The sequence below is a fragment of the Amphibalanus amphitrite genome, unplaced genomic scaffold (genome assembly GCF_019059575.1).
Source record: "Amphibalanus amphitrite isolate SeventyFive unplaced genomic scaffold, NRLGWU_Aamphi_draft 000022F_arrow, whole genome shotgun sequence".
In the NCBI taxonomy this organism is placed as follows: Eukaryota; Metazoa; Arthropoda; class Thecostraca; order Balanomorpha; family Balanidae; genus Amphibalanus; species Amphibalanus amphitrite.
In genome coordinates, this window is record NW_024881518.1 from 648615 (window position 1) to 670384 (window position 21770).

A 21770-nucleotide genomic window follows, 5' to 3' on the forward strand; every position below is an offset into this window, starting at 1 on the left:
GTCAGACCCATTTGGCCAGCTGGACTTGCCAACACGGCAGCAACCAGAGTGTTGGGCGAGAGCGAAAGGCGGCGCCAAAATAACATCTGTCTGTATGCTATTTGCATTGGACAAGTCAACATTCCAAGGTCATGGCACAGTTCGTGATTACGTGCCCACTTCGGAACCTTGAGAAGCCTTTTCAAGCAGTTGTGGTACGCAACGCACAGCTCGCGAGCTGCTTTCTGAGCACGATACGCTACCCAAAGCTCGCATCCATACAGGCTGGCACAATGTGTTTTAAAGAGATTCGTTAGAACATCTCTCTTTGCGAAGCCAACAGTTGCTAGCAACATGTTCACATTGCTGTACAGAGTGCGTTTGGCCCTACACATGTCGTCAGTATCACGCAAGTCTTCTCTGATCACATGACCGAGGTACTTAAAGCACGGCACCCATTTCAGTTGCAGCCCTGTGAGTAGTATTTGGGGTGGCCTAGAATCAGTGAGATGTGATGCTGAGTACGGTCTTTTGGGCAGAAATTGCATGCACACTGATTTATCTGGATTAAATTCCATATCCAGCAGTTGCGCTTGTCTTTCACATTCATTGACAAGTGTTTGTAGCCCCGCTCTGGTAGGCGATAACAAAACAATGTCATCTGCATAGGCTAAAACATTAGTTGCACACATGCCTAAGCGACAGCCAACACTCATTTTACGTAAATCACACAATAATGAGTCAATGTACACATTAAACAAAAACGGAGAGAGGATTCCGCCCTGCCTCACACCATTTGCAACGCTGAAACTGTCAGATACATGACCATCCCACCTTACAGACATGGTTTGGGACCGATACCAGTAAAGCAGCAGCTTTAGATACGGTGCGGGTACACCACGCTCGGCTAAGACACTAAACAACTTTGAATGGGAAACTCTATCAAACGCTTTCCGTGCATCTAGGAAGCACGCATACATTGGACTTCCCCGTGTATTATAAAAATGTATCACCTCTTTTAGAACGAAAGTAGCATGGGTGGTGGAGTGACCTTCTTTAAATCCAAATTGCGCGTCACTAGTGCGTAAGTATGGCGATAATCTGTCTAATAGGACCACTTCAAGAACTTTTGAGACACTAGTTGAAAGAGCAATAGCCCTATAGTTTGATGTATCATCCAGAGTACCTCCCTTGTTCTTAACCAATGGCACGAGAAGGGAGTGTAAGGCACTTCCCGGTAGACAGCAGTGACAAATGATGCTACGGATGATTAGAACAAGTGCATGAAGAACGTCATTATCCAAGAGAAGCAGGTGTTCGGGAGTGATACAATCCCAACCTGGCGATTTCCCACTTTGAAGCTTGGCGACGGCAGCCTTGACTTCTTCGTGACTGATGACAGGTATATCATCCGCTTCTAAACGAGTGAGCTGGACCAGATAAGTTTCATCACTGCTACAGGTGGTATCATTAAAAAGCTGGGAATAGTGGTCTTTCCACATGCTAGCTATATTTAAACCGCCAGCGACTCCTGGGAAGCTATAAACTTGAATTGAAAAAGAACTTGAATTACTGAAATGTGTTTCTGAAGACTGCACAGTGAGCAGCGATCACATTTACATTTCACAGGCGTTCTTATTTTCCACATTCTGCTAAAATGTTGCAGGTACCAACCAAATAATGAACTATAGGTGACATAAAAAAACTACACATTCTGCCATGTCCCTAACTGAGGAAGCGAGATCAACATCTGCTTTTTCCTATCTGCCATGACTTGCTGGCTCGTGAGTAAGATACGAATCATGTAAAAATATGTGTTAATAACTCACTTGTCCTGAGAAGTCACCAAATAACATGTTAAAAAACGATATAATATCCTCCCCCATCCCAAACGCGAGAAAAACCCAAGGTTATCAAGGATTTCGAAACAGATGCGCCATAACACAGTTTTCAACCAGCTGTCTTAAAACACTGCAAAAAAGGGTTTTGAACTACAAACTACTGCCTCGTGAATGATTTTATAGATAAAAAATCATCCAACACGATATTAAATTCTAATGAATTTAACACTCTGAGTGTTATTCACTACAAAAAAAAATCATTTCTCTTGAGTAATTCAACCAAAAGGGCATATGAATAAATATTACGTCATCAGCATACATCCTTTAATTAGGGGAGAGAGGATGTTAAAAGTTAATCCTTGGTTGCCTGATCATTCTGCGCCACTTTGTATTCATTTTGTCTGCATGCTGTGTTTTCTTGTTAAGATAAGACAAAATGCCAGTTTAATTCATTTTCATTTCATTTTCGGACGAAAGTTAGGCTCAGGGTCAGGGCCACGTAACACCTGCCTTTTCAGCTGGATTTTCCGTGTCAAATTCTTTGTAGAGTATCTCAGACCACATCTCAGGACTCAAGGCCAGTTTCCAAACAATGTGTTTTGTGTTGTTTTGATTCTGCCTTTTGCCTAGGGAATGTTGCCATGAACATTTATTTATTTTATTGCATTATACCTATTACCTACCATTTGACTTACTAATTGGTTGTGCTTTTGCAGCATGCATTAGTATTCTACCTTTGATAGACCACAGTAGATCCTTGACAATTCTAATTATAACGAAACCTGTGAAATGCTGAGGATTATGTGTTACCCCTGCCCTAAGCAATGGAACTTCTACCACAAAATGTATTTTGCAGTGGCTAAGATTGCTGTTATTACAATTCAATAGCCTAAAGATGTAGCACGCTACATCTTGACCATCTAACCTAATATTTTTTCGGCACGGCCGGCCGGGTGACGCGCAGCTGAGCAGAGCGCTGCCGCACGCTTCCCTCCCTTGTCATTATTCCCTCCCTCCTCCCAACAACCCCCGGTCCACCCTCCCCTATCATTTCTCACTGTCCGCACAGAATGGGCCGCCATTAAACTCCAATTAAGACAAGCACCTCTGAAGACAGTCACATCAGGATGAGTCATTGGTAGTCATTACAAAGCAGCTGAAGCTACAAGCAAACGTCGGCACACTGTGAGACAACGCGCAGGCTTAAAGGGACAGTATCACCATTTTGATGAAATTTGACATTGCATAGGCCCCACCTTTCTGGTCCGGGAACTGAAGACCGATCCTCGAAGCTCCACACCGTTATCCCGCTATCGCCGCTCAAAGTACGAAAGGTGTACTACACTTTGAATCGTGCTTCACTATCTTCACTGTTTAAATGTTTGCGCCGTTTTGAATTGACCGCCAGTAATAAAACTTTTGTCCTGGTCATTTCATCAAATTTTATAAAGCCAAAACGTTTTTCGCACTTATTCATCACCGTTAAATTCATTAAATAGTCGTAGGCAATTTCCGCTGTTTCCTTCGGATTCTAGCGGCTCAACAAAGGAATTCCTCCAGCTTGAATCACAATCTCCCTTCAATGTATGACGTTTATCACGTGATTGTCACGTGATATTTTCTCCCATTGTCAATTGTCGCGTCCAATTGTCACTCCCTCCAATTGCCACGTGATATTTTTATAGGCAATACCTAAGGCTACCTCTCCCTAAGGACAACTCAATCAGAAGAACGACCGCGTAAGCGTAGCGCCAATAATGTATTATCTGCGCCAGTTCTGTAGTAATTTTGCATGCTTCCAAACTGGCGGCCATGCTTGTATAGTGGTGGTTCGCTCATGAAAATGAATCATGAAAATGAAATGTGATTGCAATATTTTCACCGAGTTCGGTCCTCAAACTATGTTTTTCTGATTCAGAAAAATAAGAAATGCTAGTAAAAAAAAATCAGCTCCATGCATTGATTTTTTTCGATGATACTGTCCCTTTAAGGCACGTAGCACATTGGGTCTCACGTAGTCATGGTAGCACAACAGTGCGTCACACTGCAACGGAATCTGCTGACCTTAGCAAACAGCCTCCGAAACAGACGTAGTTCAGGACGTCTCCACCGCGGACAGAAAGCGCTGTTGTCCGAAACAGACGTAGTTCAGGACGTCGCCACCGCGGACAGAAAGCGCGCTATTCAGCGGACCCTCCCAACCAAGATGACGTCAGTGGGCGGAGCAAGAGTGACGTCACAAGGGGCGTTGCCGGCAGACGAAACGGAAGGAAACAAAAGTTTGAATAAAATGAAATTGAAGAATCAAAATTAAAACTCGAAATCACCAACCTTTCGGGGATTGGTTATGCCAGCGACTACTAAGATGATAAAGCACTCAACACGAAGACGATTCGACGGCCAAAATTGCAGCCACACAGGAGCAAGCTGGCTGAAGAGGACAGAGAGCGCCATCTTACGGGCCCACCCACCAGAGGAAGGCAGAGGAAGATGACGGCGCAAGGGCGTGGCAGTCACCCCCCCCCCCCCCCCCCCAACCATAAAAGGGTGCACCACCCAACCAGACGGAGAGTCACAGTCGAGCAGCAGAGAGTCACAGTCGAGCAGCCGAGAGTCACAGTCTGCAGCTGGAGCCGGAGACGCCATCTGGGAGCCGCCATCAGTCCGGGGTCACCCGCGAGAAGCCTCTTCAGTTCGAGCGATCAGAACCGAGGAGAGCAGCCGACGCTTGTGACCACACTGAGAAGCGGAAGCGCAGAGAAACTCCAGAATGTGAGTGTTGTTGAAAAGTCTGCTCAATCCCAATCCTTGACCCCCCCCCTCTGCCCGGTTGCCGTGCCGGTACGACTGCCAAACATTTTCGGTTGCCATAAAATGCACTCTCAATTGGAATTGGAAAACTTAAATTACTTTGAACTTATTGGTCCAGACACCCTAGTAGCATATTAGGATCTGAATTTTGAGGTCATGTCAGAGTCGCCAGCAAACCGTTATTGTCAGTTGGAGTTCACGATTAGGCCGAGAACGAGAGGCTAAAATTTGAGCAAGCAGCTCAGTGTCACGAACGCTGAAATTGATGACAGGATGCGTGACAGCGTTGAAATGTCTTTGTCTTTGGTCAAACTGGTTCGTTCGATTTATTATCGGCGGTGGCCAGGTGCGATTTGGGTTTATGATTCGTGCTGTACTCACTAAAAGTTGCATTGCGAAATCATTGGTAATATTGCTGTAGGAATTAATTGCGAAGTCGAAATCAATTAGAGAGCAGGTAAATACGGTTGAAAAGGAATGTAATGTTTTAAGGTGGCGACTGATTCATGCAATCGATCTATGAATATGGCTATGAGTTATGATTTTCGACAGCTACGAATGCTTGAGCTTACGGCGGAATTTCTTCTGTTACTTAGGTGCAGAGTTGAGAGTAGTGGTTTGAGGTCGACGGTCTGACACTTCGCGACTTTAGATGGTCATTGTACTTTGCGTCATTGTAGTTGCGAAATGTCGAGTAATAGGTAGATGTAGAATTGTTTGTGGTTAGAACTAATATGCAACTAACTAATATAGGTACCGATCGTTGTGCTTTTGTAGAATAAATACTAGAAAAGACCAGCTTTGTTGGGAAACGATCAAATGGGACAGGAGTTTAATTAAAAAAAAAACTTACGAGGAATGGAGCTGATGAGATGACGAACAGGGAGGTATTGCAGCGATATTTTACCAGATTCACACTCACTGACACATTCGTTGAATCTACCCGGCCCGAAGAGACCGCACACACCAGTACTGCACCGCGAGTGATGACGCGCCCATAGCGGCGTGACTGTGACTGACTGTCGACGCGGCGCCGGCCGGCGGCCGTGGTAATCGTCGTTCCCGACGCGGGCGTTGAGCCGCCAGAGGGCGCGAGGAGCAACCACAACAGGGGCAGTGGGTTAGCCGTAATTGGGGCGCGGGCGGTAGGTGAAGGTCATCGTATAGGAGTATGGTTAGTTGTGGAAAGTTGCAACGGGATAAGGACGTAAACAGTTAATGCATAATTTTAAGTATGACATGCTATATGATATCCAGGACTGCACTCCGTTTGATGTGCATTGTTTACTGCTAATAGGATTATTTAAATTAGAATTTCTATGAAAGGCTAGGGAACCCTATGACAATATTCTGGCACTCTATAAAGATAATTTGTATAGGTAACTACAGGGAGTTTGAGAAATCCGTGAGTTTGCAAACTCCCTAGGGAGTTTGCAAACTCACTTGGGAGTTTACAAATTCACCAGGGAGTTTGCAAACTCACTGACCGGTCAGGGAGTTTGAGAAATTCCAGAGCGATTGGACCAATAAAAGCAAGTGTGCAGCATGTGGGTGGCATACGTGCCGTCCAAACAAAGGCGGCTAGTTGTAGGGCCTCGCGCGCTGACAAGAAGCTTTTAGATCATATGCACACCATAAATACCTGTTAATTTTAAAGGGAGAATATGACCTTTTTCCACAAAATCTAAGTTAGGACCATTTTCTGATAAAACACGACAAGTTATAATTGTAAATTAAAACCATTTTCCTCAAATCAGTACCATGCCGCAAATATCTCACCTTGAAGTCACGTAAGCGGGGAGCGCTGAAAATGACCGTTGAGCAAGTACTTACATCACTTTTTGGTACTTGCATGACATTTTAGAAAATGAGCGTATTCCTCACATTTGATGTTCATCACGTCTAGTTACTTACCAGCTGTTTGAAGTGTCTTCAAAAGATATTCATGGTTTGGAGGTGGTTTATGTCCAAATTTGCGCAATTATTTTTGCTTTTCATCATCTGACGCCATAGGCGGCTATTTTAGTAGCAACGACTCAATTTTGAATCGGTTCCACCGACTGCACAATAAAAGAAGATAGATACTTCACTTTTGAAGCATCACTGAAATACTAATGCAGTATTGTCATCAAAATTCACATGACACTGTTTGTTAAACCTGAAGTGTTTTGGAAATAAATATGCTTACATGTTTCGCTTCAGGCTCTCACGCCAAAATAATGAATTTCGTAGTCGCAATCGCGAGTTTTACCTCGTTTCTGGCGCATGCTGTACATGTGTGGCGCAGAAAAACGTAAATAAACATATTGCAATTTATTGGAATAACGCGTAGTTGTTTGAAACAAAAGCGCCATACACTGCGACTTTTTGAAAGAGAAGGACAAAGCATTTCAGTGGGTTTTGCAAGTACTGCAAGTACTGCTTATTTTTTTTGTAAAAATAAAAACAGATTTCACATACGAAAATGTGCCAGGTAATTTTCATATTTTTTAAAAACTGCAGTAAAAATAACACAAAGGTCGAATAATTTTTATTCAAGAAAACAGAAAGCTCATTATCTCCCTTTAACTGCTCAGTGATCTATCTAAGCATGTACCGCCGCTTTATTTAGTAATACACATTTAATTAGTTCACATCCCAATTAGATCCGTTCCGCTCAAGTGTGGCTATTCCAGAGTCAGGCTCAAGATATCAAAATAGAAACAGCTCAGTTGGTCACTTATGCTAAAGTACATGCACACGCACTAATCGCCCATTCCTACTCCGCCATAGACGTGTCATCGAGAGCCGGCGCTGCTGGCAGCTAGCCCAGCTGCGACTGGCGCGCGCTGCTTGTTTTTTGTTGTTGTTTTGTTGTTTTTTGTTGGGTTAAGCCCTTCCGGTCTGACAAGACCATTTCAGAGCCGGACGAATGATAGGAATTACATAGGGGGAGACATTGGTCTGGGCAGACACCCTACAGAGTCACCGGGGCTGAGCCCGTCCGAATGGACAGGCTGACCAGCACCCCAAGCACTCATCGCACCCGGCTACGTGGTGCTCCCTCGGGAGCAGCGGTGCCGTTCCAAGGGAGCAGCCCGCATGAGATAAAGGTGCCTGTACACTGTACAGCACGGAGTGGGGGTTTCGGCGTGGAGGACAAGGATTTCAGTATCCTGATTCCTGAGGATGGAAACGATGGAACGGAGGAGCACGTTGTTCCGAGCCTCCCCTCTACATAGCCGCGAGTAGCATTTTTTTCCGGTAAAACAATTAAGGATCTGTAAGCTTTTTGTCAGCTGCGACGGTTATATAGGCCGTACCACTAGCCGCCTTTGTTTTAACATCACGGACAGCACGTATTCCACCCTCATCTTACACACTTGATTTTATTTGGCCCAATCGCTCTGGAACTTCTCAAACTCACTGGCCGTTCAGTGAGTTTGCAAACTCCCTAGTGAATTTGTAAACTCCCTAGTGAGTTTGCAAACTCACGGATTTCTCAAACTCCCTGTAACATATATCGACACCTTTTTTTAAACCCCACATCTGTTCTCCGGTGAATTTCCGGGAAGCACGAAAGATCTCTTTTTTTAGAAGTGTCCAATCGTCCGATCCTGATCAAATTTGTGTGTTCGTAAGCTTGCTCTGGCATTGCTTGATCTGCCAAGACAGACAAACTTGAGAAAAATCGAATGACTGTACCTTTTTTGATGGTTTCTAAACAACTTGTCTGAACTTCACGGGAGAACAAATGTGGGGTTTAAAAAAAGGTGTCGATATATGTTACAGGGAGTTTAGGGAGTTTACAACTCACTAGGGAGTTTACAAATTCACTAGGAAGTTTGCAAACTCACTGACCGGTCAGGGAGTTTGAGAAATTCCAGAGCGGTTGGGCCAAATAAAAACAAGTGTGCAGCATGTGGGTGGCATACGTGCCGTCCGTGATGTTAAAACAAAGGTGGCTAATTGTAGGGCCTCGCACGCTGACAAAAAGCTCATATGCACACCATAAATACCTTTTTCATATCAAAAAGATCATATGCACACCATAAATACCTTTTTATTTTAAACTGCTCATTGATCTATCCAAGCATGTACCGGCGCTTTATTTAGTCATACATTTATTTAGTTCACGTCCCAATTAGATCCGTTCCACTCAGGTGTGGCTGTTCCAGAGTCAGGCTCAATATATCAAAGTAGAAACAGCTCACTGTTGGTCACTTATGCTAAAGTACAGGCACACGCACCGATTCACGACCATTCCCACTCCTCCATAGACGTGTAATCGAGAGCCGGCGCTGCTGGCAGCCAGCCCAGCTGCGACTGGCGCACGCTGCTTGTTTGTTTTTGTTTTGTTGGGCTAGGCCCTTTCGGTCTGACAAGGCCATTTCAGAGCCGTACGAATGATAGGAATTAGGGGGAGACATTGGTTTGGGCAGGCACCCTAAACAGAGTCACCGGGGCTGAGCCCGTCCGAATGGACAGACCAACCAGCCCCCCCCCCCCCCAAGCACTCTCTGCACCCGGCTACGGGGTGCACTCCCTCGGGAGTAGCGGTGCCGCTCCAAGGGAGCAGCCCGCATGGGATAAAGGTGCCTGTCCAGCCCGGAGTGGGGGGGGGGGGTTCGGCGTGGACGAGAAGGATTTCAGTATCCTGATTCCTGAGGATGGAAACGACGGAACGAAGGAGCACGTTGCTCCGAACCTCCCCTTTACATAGCCGCGAGAGAAGCATTTTTTTCGGTAAAACAATTAAGGATCTGTAAGCTTTTTGTCAGCGTGCGACGGTTATATAGGCCGTACCACGTCGCCTTTTGTTTTAACCCTCGCCCTGGCAGGGCCTTTTTCATAACACGGCCTGGCAGGGGGGAGGTCGATGCGACCCCCCCCCCCCTCGCGATTGGCTCCTATGGCACCTAGAAACACCAAATTGGTAGGTAGGTGGGCCCCCTGGAGTTCTCGCCCCTGTGCAAATTTGGTAGTTCTAGGTCAATATTTAGGGGGGTTTTGGGGGGTATAAATGTAAAAATTTCGCTTAAAACAGGTCAAAAGTTTTTCGCTTATAACTTTTGATCTAATTAAGATAGAGCAAAACGATAAGCACCAGTGAACTCAGCACGTCAAGGCGCGTCGAATGATATACTTTTTAGTTTGCCTAAGTGTACTTAAAGTTTTCTTAATTTTTAAGTAAACTTTAATTAATTAATTAAGTTAAAGTTAACTAAATTGCATCATATTGCATATCATTCGACTCGGCTGATCACCAGGAACACTATGACACCATTTTTTAAGCTCGAGCGTCATTATGTGCCAAGTTATTGGCGAAAACGTCATTTGACCTCAGTTGACCTCATTTGACCTGACCCATGGATAAGTACACCAAACAAAGAAGCACCAAGTGACCTGCTGTTAAGTACTGTGGTTTCAAAGCACAAAAGTGATAGAACGAAGCGGATATCTCCAGTATTTTCCGAATTTAGTATTTTCCCATAGGCTTAACATTACGACGCAATGACCTCTAACTGACCTCAGGTCAGTGACCTCAAAAAACCCGAACTATATGTTATACAACTCGGTGAACTTAGCACATCCTGAAAGTTTGAAGGAAATTAGTCGAAAACTGTGAGTTGGACGGGTGCAAAAAGGAAATTGAAATTTGACCATGACCTTGTACCGGTTTTTCTGACCTGGTGACCTGACCCAAGATCACCCGGACCTGAAATTTTCAGGTCATATGTAAAAAGGTTGCCCCATAGGCTGTGCCAAATTTGGCGGCGCTGCGCGCCGCCGTTTTTACGCTATCTCCGAAAAACCTTAGGGGGGGGGGGTCGCATTGACCCCCCTGCCAGGGCGAGGGTTAACATCACGGACGGAACGTATGCCACCCTCATCTTACACACTTGATTTTATTAAGCCCAATCGCTGTGGAATTTCTCAAACACCCTGACTGGTCAGCGAGTTTGTAAACTCCCTAGTGAATTTGTAAACTCCCTAGGGAGTTTGCAAACTCACGGATTTCTCAAACTCCTTGTAACATACCTATATATCTCATAAGTTGTATATCTGTGACCTGAAGTCAGGTGACCTTTACATTACAAGCCTATGGGAAAATATTGAAATGTGTCCTGTTTCGAGTAAACAAGTCAAAACCATCAAATCCTTCCAAGATCATGACAGATTATCTTATCTGTAATGACTCAGGTGCCATTTACCGACAGGTGCGAAGGGTCTTCAGGAGGTCAACGTCATCAGCAATTTTTAGCTAATAAATCATGATATGAATGATGGTGCTTAAGACTTGTAAATGGTACCAAACTGTTTGCCTGGTCATGAAGCGTTGATTGGTATCCAGCACTGACCTTCATAGGTCAGATTTTGAAGTTGGCCTATCTAGGTCATGCAAGCAAGTACGAGTATTGCAAACATTTCATTTGTGATGACGTTTAGTGGCCTCAATATTGACCTGACCCAAAAAAGTTATATATAAAAGTTGTGGGTCTTTTAACGAACTATCACACGCCGTTTACCGTTTGTCGCTTCGATTCGTGGTTTTCGAGATCTGAAGGGGGCCGAAAAAAAAACACTCCGCCCGATACCAAGCTGTGCCCGGGGATATTTCCCTGACATCTGTCTGGAACCTGTCTCATGTGGAAGTGATGCGCCCTCAGGGGGTGAACATGCGCCAAGATTCTTAGATACATGCGCCCTCAGGCAGGCACCGGCACTTCGGCAGAAGGGTGTCATGGAGTTACCTGAGGAACGACTGCGACTGTGATAGCAGCATTGTAAATATATTTGTATGTACTAGGGTTGACTATTAACCCGCGACCTGGTGTGGGGGGGGGGGCTATTTTTTGCCCCCCTCCAGACTTTTCGATATATCTCCAGAACCGCTGCGCCGATCGTCACCAAACTTTCAGTACCCTCCCGGACATCAATTTTACATATGGTGACCAAAACTTTTTCCAAAGGCTATGATAGGTTGGCCGGAAATGACGTCAGAGTGACGTCATGTTCTGCCGTTTTCGACCCAAAAAAGGGTTTCACGGGAAGAGCTGTCAGGCCTATAGCTTTGCAAATACAGAAAAAATGATAGAACATAAAAGCTGTAGAATTGACAGGGCTACAAAACTGCTATCTCGGATTTTTGAAATTTTTGGATTTTGACCCCCAAAAATCAAAAAATTAATTTTTTTGGATATAATGATCTAAAAATCTAAAGTTTTTTTGAATTTCGCAAAAACCGGAATATATGTGATAGTCCGTACCACCTTACATCCACATACCAAATTTGAGATTGATACCTCTTTTTTGGCGAAGTTATAGCGAAAAAACTGTTCAAAATTGATGACGTCAAATTTTCCAACTCAATTTTTAGCAATTCTACATAGACCACGTAGCGCAAAACAAAGACCACCATTAGACTCCCCTTGACGAGGTGCATCGAATCAATACCCATTTTATGCAAAACTATCAACTTTAAAATTTGACCTTTTTTGGCCTGACCTTGACTTGACCTGACTTTGGCCTGAACTTCACCAGAAAGTGACCTAAGCCGTATCTGATAGTCTTATAACCAACACCATTGAGTTGGAAATGAAAATTGGCCATAAAACATGCATCACACAACCTTAGTGAAGTTGGGCTCATGTGACCTGACCTGTGACCCTTGGTGACCTGACCTGTGACGTGACCTGGTATTGCCAGTGACCTCTACTAGCAACATATCTACTAGGCAACTGACGCCCTATCGCTTATTCTCGACAAAATGCGTTTTCCTCGGTGTTATAGCGCATTCCCTAGAAGACCCGTGAACGGTGAAACATTTCATCTTTGACCTGACCTGTGACGTCATCGGTGACCCCGAGGTCAATGAAATTTGGTTTCCTTCGACAAATTTGACAGGCCTTTCGAACGCCGTTTGAATTTTGCGGATCCGTCCAGTAGTTTCGGAGATACGAGGGAGGGGGCAAAAAATAGCCCCCCCCCCCCACCAGGTCGCGTTATAAACAGACCCCACCAGGGCGCGGGTTAAGTAATGGAAGTGCCTCTAGCAATTAAAAGTTTTTGCACGTGCACACATTTGTTGTGTCATCACGAGCGCCGATCTTTTTTCTATCCAATAGTGAAGACCAGATGTCTTTAGCTACATTTTGCTCTGAGCTATAGACGTTTTTCCAAGAGACCACCCAAACCTGCGGCGCACGACAAAAAAGGAGCCTGGCAATGGCCAAAATCGTGCGCCAGGGCGAGATCACCAGGGCTCAGTGGCCAAGTGTTATGGCTACACGAATAAAATAATGTAAGTTGCTATATTTTCATAAAAACAATACATATAACACAATAAATAACAGCACCACTACTCCACATAATCGCCTCCTAGCATCACACACCGTTCCAGCCTCTTGACCCAGTCCTGGAACGCTGCCAGGAGGCCATCTTCGCTGATCTGCGCATGCACGCGGCACACCGCCCGTCGCACCTGATGCCGTCGCTCCATACACTTTAAAAGAAATTTCCTGATCTCAGCAGGCCTTTTCCCTACCACAAACTGAGATTTAATGATCTCGCGCTGGCGCGCGATTTTGGCCATTGCCAGGCGCCTTTTTTGTCGTGCGCCGCAGGTTTGGGTGATCTCTTGGGAAAACGTCGATAGCTCAGAGCAAAATGTAGCTGAAGACACCTGGTCTTCACCATTGGATAGAAAAAAAAAACATCGGCGCAGGTGATGGCACCAAAATAATGTGTGCACGTGCAAAAACTTTTAATTGCTAAAGGCACTTCCCAGGGGGTGTCGAAGTCTAGTAGGAAAATCTGGCAAATTCCCTACGTGACGTCACGTCGGGGATGACCGACGGCACTTTGCACGGAAGGATACGGCGGAACGGCTATTTTTGAAAAATGATTAAAAATATTTGTGTACGGTTATGACACATAAAACGTATATCAGCATTTTCCTCGTCATGTGATAAAGCCATATCCGTGGTCGAAAATAGCTGAGCCCCTCCCAATTTCCAACCACCTCGACCTCATAAGCAAAGGATGTAAGCGTAATCCTTAAGGGCGAGTTTCCTATACATATTCGTACATATGCGTCCTTATGGAAATCGGTAGTGTGGCGATTGGCTACGCGCGCGACATCTGTGTGGCGACCAAGTGGCGACTGTGGCGACACCTGTTGGCTCCTTTTCTGCTGTATGTAGGCATTGGGGTTTTGCCAGATATGGTTCCTACTGCAACATAACTATGTTGACCCAATACTAGAAAGTTATTTTGCCAGTAAAAGGCAATCAAATTGAAAGTCATTTTACAAAATTGCTTATAAATGATAACGAGAAAATAATAAAGAAGTTTTGATTGGATAGTTATTAAAATATCCAACCGTGAAACTATATTCTGGTAGGTTTAGTAGAAATTAGTCCGTGCAACCTTGTATTTAGGGCCTTGGCACTTCCATTACTTAACAGTCAACCCTAGTAATATAAAATATATTTGTTTCATCATTTCAGTTTTGACCGCACTCATTCATTTCACAGTCATATACACGCGGCTCCCACTGCCTTAGGTGATGTTTAAAGTGTATCACTGCATGTTATCGCTAGTAAATAATGCCTGATAATGTGTGGGTAGTAAGTACCCAATATATCAATGCACAATTACATCCATTTAGTACAACAATCGTTTCATAAACAACAAAGAAAAGACAAGGAAGAATATAGTAAGGTATTTTACTAGGTTTTTCCTGTGTGAGGATGGGATAAACAAATAATAGTAAGATATTTAACAATGTAACCACAACTGTGAGCATTTAACACTATATACTATGCATTTCAGACCCCATGAGACCCTGTTTTTCGGCGATAATTTATTTAATATTTGTCCAATTTGCTTCAAATTTTCACAATGCACATTTCAGCTCAAGCGCCAATTTTTGTCAATATGGTCTCTTAACAAAATATCAAATTTTAGGGTACTTGTCGTTGCCTCGTAATGTTAAAATCGGCCCCGTAAATCAGTCAGTGGAGTAGAGGCTATCCGTGCGTAGGTGTGACGTCACAAACATGTGACCATTAAGCTCCGCCCTCCCGGCGGACGGGGCGGTGACCTTGGCCGGTCAGTCGGCTGCGTGGAGCGGGCGGGGCAGTAGCTGTCGCACCGGGGCAGCTCGCATGGAGCGAAGCTGCCGTGCACTTGTCGTTGCAGCCGTAACTTCATCGAATGAGCTAAATAGCGCGCATAAGTAACGCACTAGCTGAAGCCCTTGACTTTCCATTTATCACAAATGTATACGTACACCTTGTTCAGTCACAACAAAATATCTATTTCCACACAAGATTCGGGGCTTGTGAAAAAGCGCACATAAAAAACGCTGTTGATTTCAAATGATTGCGTAAGATTATGTATCGTGTCAGACTACGTTCAAATTGCAAAATAGAATCACCATTAATAGGATGCAATTTATGTGTTTGATATATGAAATTTGATTAGGAATGTATGCCGGTGTGATCGATTCATATCATCCCGGTGCAACATAAGCATTGAACACCTTCAGGAGTAATCCATTTTGTCATCGACTTCGGTTGAGGAGGTCGCCGGACTAACTTTACCCCCAGATCTTATGTGTTGAAATGCAAACATGAAAAGTAAAAGCCTAGAGAATAGAGATAGTTACCTCACCATTGAGGACATACCTACTGCTACATAAGTTTTGCAAACAAAAAAAAGTTTTGTGTTTCTTGATGATCGTTCTCGTGTAGTGCCCAACGTCCGCCTGCCACATTCCTATTTCTTTCTGTGCACGCCTTAACAATATAACACACACACATGACATTCTACCATACGACACATTACGCTTCTGCCCCACCCGGCGCCCCGCACCGCTTCACGAATCACGAATACGGTCGTCTCGCTGGAGCGATGCCTCAGGCAATCGGCCGTGCCCGAGACTCTTCATCCCACCCTGTTGCTTTCTGCGCCTTCCTCAGAAACATCTATTGACGCTGCCAAATATATCAATATTTTTTTTTTGGCCATGCAGAGGCTTACGCATGATCTTATAGCCTCTTGGTTCTTTTTGTATACTGGGGTATACATCGTCTTAAGTCGATCTCTACGGAATTCACTAATGGCTAGGCTATTTCATGGCCATGCGTTGCATTCTTAATGCCATACTCCGCCACCTGGTGGCTGAATTTATATCCTCAAGTTGAATTTGTTGACGCCTCAGCGCTTCAATCTTCCCGGTATCTCGGCGGTCGCAGCATAGAGGTATGTACGTCTCCTAATTATTTTCCTGTTATTTCTTTTTAAGAGTATGACTCATTGAAAACTGTATTTTTGCTAACACAACCATTCGTTGTTGATCATTGCTTGCAGGTTTTGTAAATAAAATTGTTTGTTTGAAGCTTTACCAGAAAGAATTAAAGTTCATGTATACTAAGGTATACTAATGTCCTTGGTCCGAAAAATTTTGAGACGTGCTTAAGAAGTAGCACTACAATTATTGGGAGGAATTGGCCTCTGAAAAAATAAATGTACACCCGAGTGACCAACGGAATCCTGCACGACGGATAAATGTAAACGTCAGTATACAACGGACTGTGCCTAGGACTAGTCATGTATACTGTAGTATACATGGTCGCTGGGTTAATTAAAGCCATTTTTGTGGCTCACACACAACATTATGCCGTCAAGTGGCTCTGTAGTTGAGCGTTGACATTCTTCGAATCGTTGGTGACCTCAATGACCGTAGATCCTCACTCAAAGTTTGATAAATCGCCCGATGAATTAGAATCCGACCCCTAAGCACAATGACATAGGCAAGCACCTCTCTAAAACACACCGAACGGCGATTTTTTTTTAGATATGTCGCTTTAGATAATGCTGCAAGGTCTTCCTCTACTGCTTATCGATTCGCAACAGGTGCTACAAGTTCCATATCTTCAAAGGAAATGGCAACTAAAGACCTAAGAGCAGTGGGCAAGGGGCAGAAGAAGCGGAAGTAAAGGGCGAGCGGTGTTAATAATTACACGTGTCAATACTATTAGCCATTTTACGCCCTAAACAAACGAAAAAATACACTTTGGTGATTGTATGGAAGTTTTCATGGTTTGCATTTCAGTCATATTTTATAGGCTTTGAGTATTTTTGTATATCCCAGTATACATGTCATTGCGCATGCGCGATGACCTTCATGGCTGAAATGTCACCAATAAGGTCATTATTGGCACCAAAGCTCTCAGCCAAGAAAGTTTCGTTGCTCTCCATTCATGGGCTAATTGGCGGGACTCAAGAGGATAGGTAATCGGGTAGTGACCTGACCCAACCTGACAATGAGATAGATGCAACTCCGGCTTAAATAAATATTCAGAGTTCAAGAGTCCATCTATCTTTCCTTCTACGGCCGGTTCCGTTCCAATAGCTTTGATTCTGATCATTCTGAATATTCTGAGCTGGTTCGACGTTTAAATACCAAAATAAGGAGAAGAGGGCACCACATGCCCTCGAACGGATAATTTTTTGGCTTTCGTCCCGAAACAACGTTGCCAGCTTAACTTGTCTCCATTATGTGGTCCCGCTGCGACCTCTCCGCGGTGCTGACACCGACTGAAGCGGCATAGACCCATCGCGGTCACGGCCGGTGGGCGGAGTCAAGTTGAGCACGGCGTAACGTGATTGGCCAGCGCTCCTATCCAATCCGGTGCGGCAACGAGCGAGCCTCTATCCGGGTGCAAAAACTGATTAACATTACGAGCCAACGACAAGTGCTCTAAATTTTGATATTTTGTTAAGAGACCATATTGACAAAAATTGGCGCTTGAGCTGAAATATGGTCTGCCAAAATTTCAAGCTAATAGGACAAAAATTGAAGAAATTATCGCCGAAAAACAGGGTGTCATGGGGTCTGAAATGCATAGTAGTTTCACATTCCGAACAGAGTATTATATAACCATAAAACATTGGTTCTTCGGTGATGGCCACTGTTTCCTTATGTCAGCATGATTTTGGTTTTTTGCATTTTGCTCTGTTTGAGGTTGCTGGCACATACTAGGTTTTTAAAAAATACGGGAGGTGAGTGTGTTCAAAAAGACGTTTACAGTGAGGGGCAAACTTAAAAAAAAACGAGCCATTTGTCATGGGTAGAACTCAAGATTACTTTACTACTCAGGTTGGTTCACTAGGGAAATAAAGGCGCCGCAGCTACGTCACGGATTTGGTATCAATCTGGTAGCAATTTTTGCAGACATCAATGGCGCACGTGTTGTTTGATCGTCGCCAATACTATTTTACTGCACTATTTTGTTATTTTACTGCAATGTATTGTACATTAAATTTCAAAATTATAATAAAGAAATATTCGTAACCCAGCAAGTCAGTTATTCTTTGAGGCAGCACTCTGTCAGCATTGAGCCAATCAGAATGTGTTATTTGATAGACTTTCCCACATTTTCTACTCTTGTGGAAAACTTTCTTAGTCATCAAAAATGTATGCACATATGAATAATTAGAACTTCATTATCAAAGTTTTATAGAAATAAGATTTCACATTACATTATCATAAGGCTACCTGTCCATTTCGTCCAACCAATTAAATATTCATCCAGCAGAAAGCAGGTACCTCTGAGAAGGTACTGATATCTCTTATCTAGGTACACCAATATCATTCCTGATATTCCAGGAAAATGACAGAGACTGAGAAGCTATTAAATCTTAAGCGTATGAAAGGAATGTTATGGCTTATGCACATTGGAAAACATCAGATAATGCTTTTGAACCATCTCATTCACCAGCACACATCAATCCGGCTCCTGGCTTCTGTCAAGGAAACATTCCAAAATAATGCATTATTTTATTTCATTGACCACCTTGCAAAAGACAAACAGCAAACACATCACCACCAAAAACAAAAATAGTCAACAGGTAGGTACCAGCTGATCTAGCCAAGCTGTGTCATGTGCCTTTGAAAAACTTGAGCAGTCAGGGTTGAATAAACACCCCAAACTTAGCCATTCATGCATGAACAAGTGCAAATTCTGGTCGAGCATTTGAATAAAAATGAAACGAACAGCATTGTAGGTTACAATAAAAAAAAACAATTACAAAAAAACAGCAGAGCTTACTCTAGAAGGCATAACCATTAATTTTATAACTGACATCCAAATTCGCATCTCCGAAGTTTAACCCACCTACCAGCCACCTGCACATTTCTGCGCACATGTGCGGCGCAGTGTGCACAGTCACTACACATTACACAATTATGAGAATTAAAATAGTTTTAAACAATCAAGCAAGTCAGGACTGGTATGCAGATTCACAAGTTTTCTCAACATCTTCAATTACCAACAATCAAGAGCACCTTGTGATCTCAGTAACTCTGCAGATCCATCTTCTGTTTTCCATTTTCAGTTTTCAATTGAAATGTAAGTTTCATCTGGGAGACACATGTTGCATCATTATGTTTAAACAATTATTATGCTTGAACTTTTGATTTTTCATGTGAACTTCACTTCAAAAGTTGATTCTATTTTAAAGTTGATACAATTTGTATAATGCTACGATCACGGCGCACCAAATCACAGATAACTTGAAAATAACCAAGCAAAAGCCAAATTCTTCAGCAAACTATGAGAGCTATCTGATCCATGCTGCGTTGAAATAATTGAAAATGGCCAAAATCAGTCAAAATATGACAATTAAATTGTTAAAAACTTCACAAAACTCTGATTTGTGAGGCAATGCGCAACAGAAATGCGAGGGAATATGGTAGTAATCTGGTAGCAATTATGAAGGATTTCCCCTGTCGCAGATGAAAAAACACTTGTAACAAATTTTTCAACGCAGAGGAAATCCTTCATTATGAGTTGCAGGGACCATTTGATTGGCCCATTTTAGATAAACATAGGCCGAATATTTCGATTTCAACCCCATTTATCGTAATGAGACGAATCCATTGGCTTAGTGGTACGTCTTTTGAACACATGTAGGCCTTAGATTTCTCCTTAGCCCGCCTGAAACACACCATGCTTTGCATGCATTTCTATGGGTGAAGGAAAATTCATGCGCCGTGATGACGTCACGTAAAGGAATTCTGAAGCTCGTGAACGGGGGCTGGGTAGAACTAACTCAAGGACAAAGGTCAAAACTTCCCCCCTCATAGTTTTCTTCAAAATAAATAAAACGGGAATTTCATTAGAAAACGGCAACTTTTACTTCCGCTTAAAAAGTTGTATAACATGTAGTATTTGGGCTGCAAACGAATTCCGACATTATAGCGCCATTCTGGGGGATGTTCAGTGGTTCCAAGAGCAACTTCATTTAGTTCCGTACAGCCATGACAACTTTATAGACAAACATTTTCGGAATAGCGATGTGGGGTTATTTGGCCGGGACTAACGGGGCAACTTGGCCGGTGCGCTCAGGGTCGCTTTGCTGGGACGGCCAAGTTATCATGGTCAATTATAACATAAATGACATAATTCATGACCAACTTTGACTACCTTATTTCCTATTGGACAGCTGTAAGGGCATGTGACGTCATCAAAGATAACCAAACGTTTTTTTGCTAATAAATCCGAACAGAAAAAAAGATTCTCTCTCGCTCTCGCTCTCGCGTGCGCGCTCTCGCGAGAGCGCATTAATTTAGGTGATAACATATAGGGGAGACCCGGGAGGTATGGCCCCCCGGAGGTATGGGCCATCGCAGTTTTGGAGAAGTGTTGCGTATTTTTACACATTTGACCGCGTAAACTGGTAGCAGCCATTCCGTTATACAACCCACGTGATTTCCAAAATCTTCCTCAGTCTTCTTTGGCAATGAGCGGTGATAAAGCGTGTTTGCCCTCTTCGAGTGAAATACGGTACATACAAGAAAATTCGTGATAAATTTGAACCAGGCTCCTTTTGTGATGTCAGACCATCGCCAGCATAAAGTTTAACCCTCGCCGGACCTATTGGTTTTCTACATACGCGCCGGCCGCGGGGGGGGGGGCGGGTACGACCCCCCCTCGCCGTTTCGCCCCTGGTGGAGCTAGCGCGTCGCGGAAAAAACGAGCGTGTGCGCCGTTACGAGACGCAGAGATTGGTACCCGATTTTAAGGTCCTAGGTCAATCGGTGACCTCTGAGGTCAGGTCAAGTGCCCCAAGGTACGTTTCAGTTTTTGGTGAATAACTTCGCAAAAAACGGCCACAGAGCCACGATTTTGGCAGCATCGTGTTCGCCTTGCTCAGGCGCGTGGAATGATATACATTTTGTCCGGGTCAGGTCAACTTGGGGTGTTGACCTCAGGTCAAGGTCAGGTCAGCACCCCCAGGTCACGAAGTTGGTCGAAAGAGGTCATGTCGCATATCATTCGATTCGGCAGGTCTTCCTGAGTCCATTGGTGGCTTTCCCGACTCGCTAGCTCAATTTGATCAAGAGTTATTGACGGAAAACTAATATGACCTTGATGACGTCATAAATGACGTCACGCAAGGTCAACATTGCAAAAATGACGCATCTAACCTTGCAAGGAGTGCATCAAATCACGATTCTGTGTGCTTGAGATAGTTGATCGTTCCCGGCGCCAGAATAGCAGTTTTCATTTTTCCCCATAAACTTATAATGGTGAGGTCACGAAAATGACCTGACCTCATATGACCTTTAGGAAAAATCCGAGATATACAAGTTGTGAGACTCATAATGGATACTAGATCCTGCAAGTTTCATTTCCCTGTGACATCTCCTCTGGCAGTGAGGGCGTTGCGAAGTTGCGACATCTGAAGACCGTGCAGTGGTTCACTTACGACGTCATAGGTCAGTGACCTGACCTGACCAAAAAATGCGGTTGATGTCAAAAGATCCGGCTTGAATCAAAGGTCAGGTATGCCAAGTTTCAGCTCTCTATCGCCAGCGTGTTCGGAGTTATCGCAAAAAAAACCTATGGGGGCCGGCACCCCCCTCGGCCGGCGAGAGTTAAAGCATGCAAATTAAGAATGAATAGACAATTTGCAGCTTTCTTGCAAGATTATGAGCTGAGATGCTACGCACATTCTGGCGTCCGAACCAGGAGGTTCGGGCCACCCACCCCGTTGATCCTAAATAAATAAAAAGATGCTTTCATTGAATGTCCCCGTCAATAAGTTTTATTATTATCGCGCAAGGTCGAAAATTTAACTTCA

At 43.8% G+C, this 21770-nt stretch overlaps 1 protein-coding gene across 2 annotated transcripts in view; it reads right to left on the bottom strand.

Annotated features, from left to right (window-relative positions):
* Positions 1–21770, bottom strand: part of LOC122391810 (zinc finger protein 271-like) — a 64962-nt gene that overhangs the window by 23546 nt on the left and 19646 nt on the right. The gene's annotated exons all lie outside the window — the stretch shown is intronic.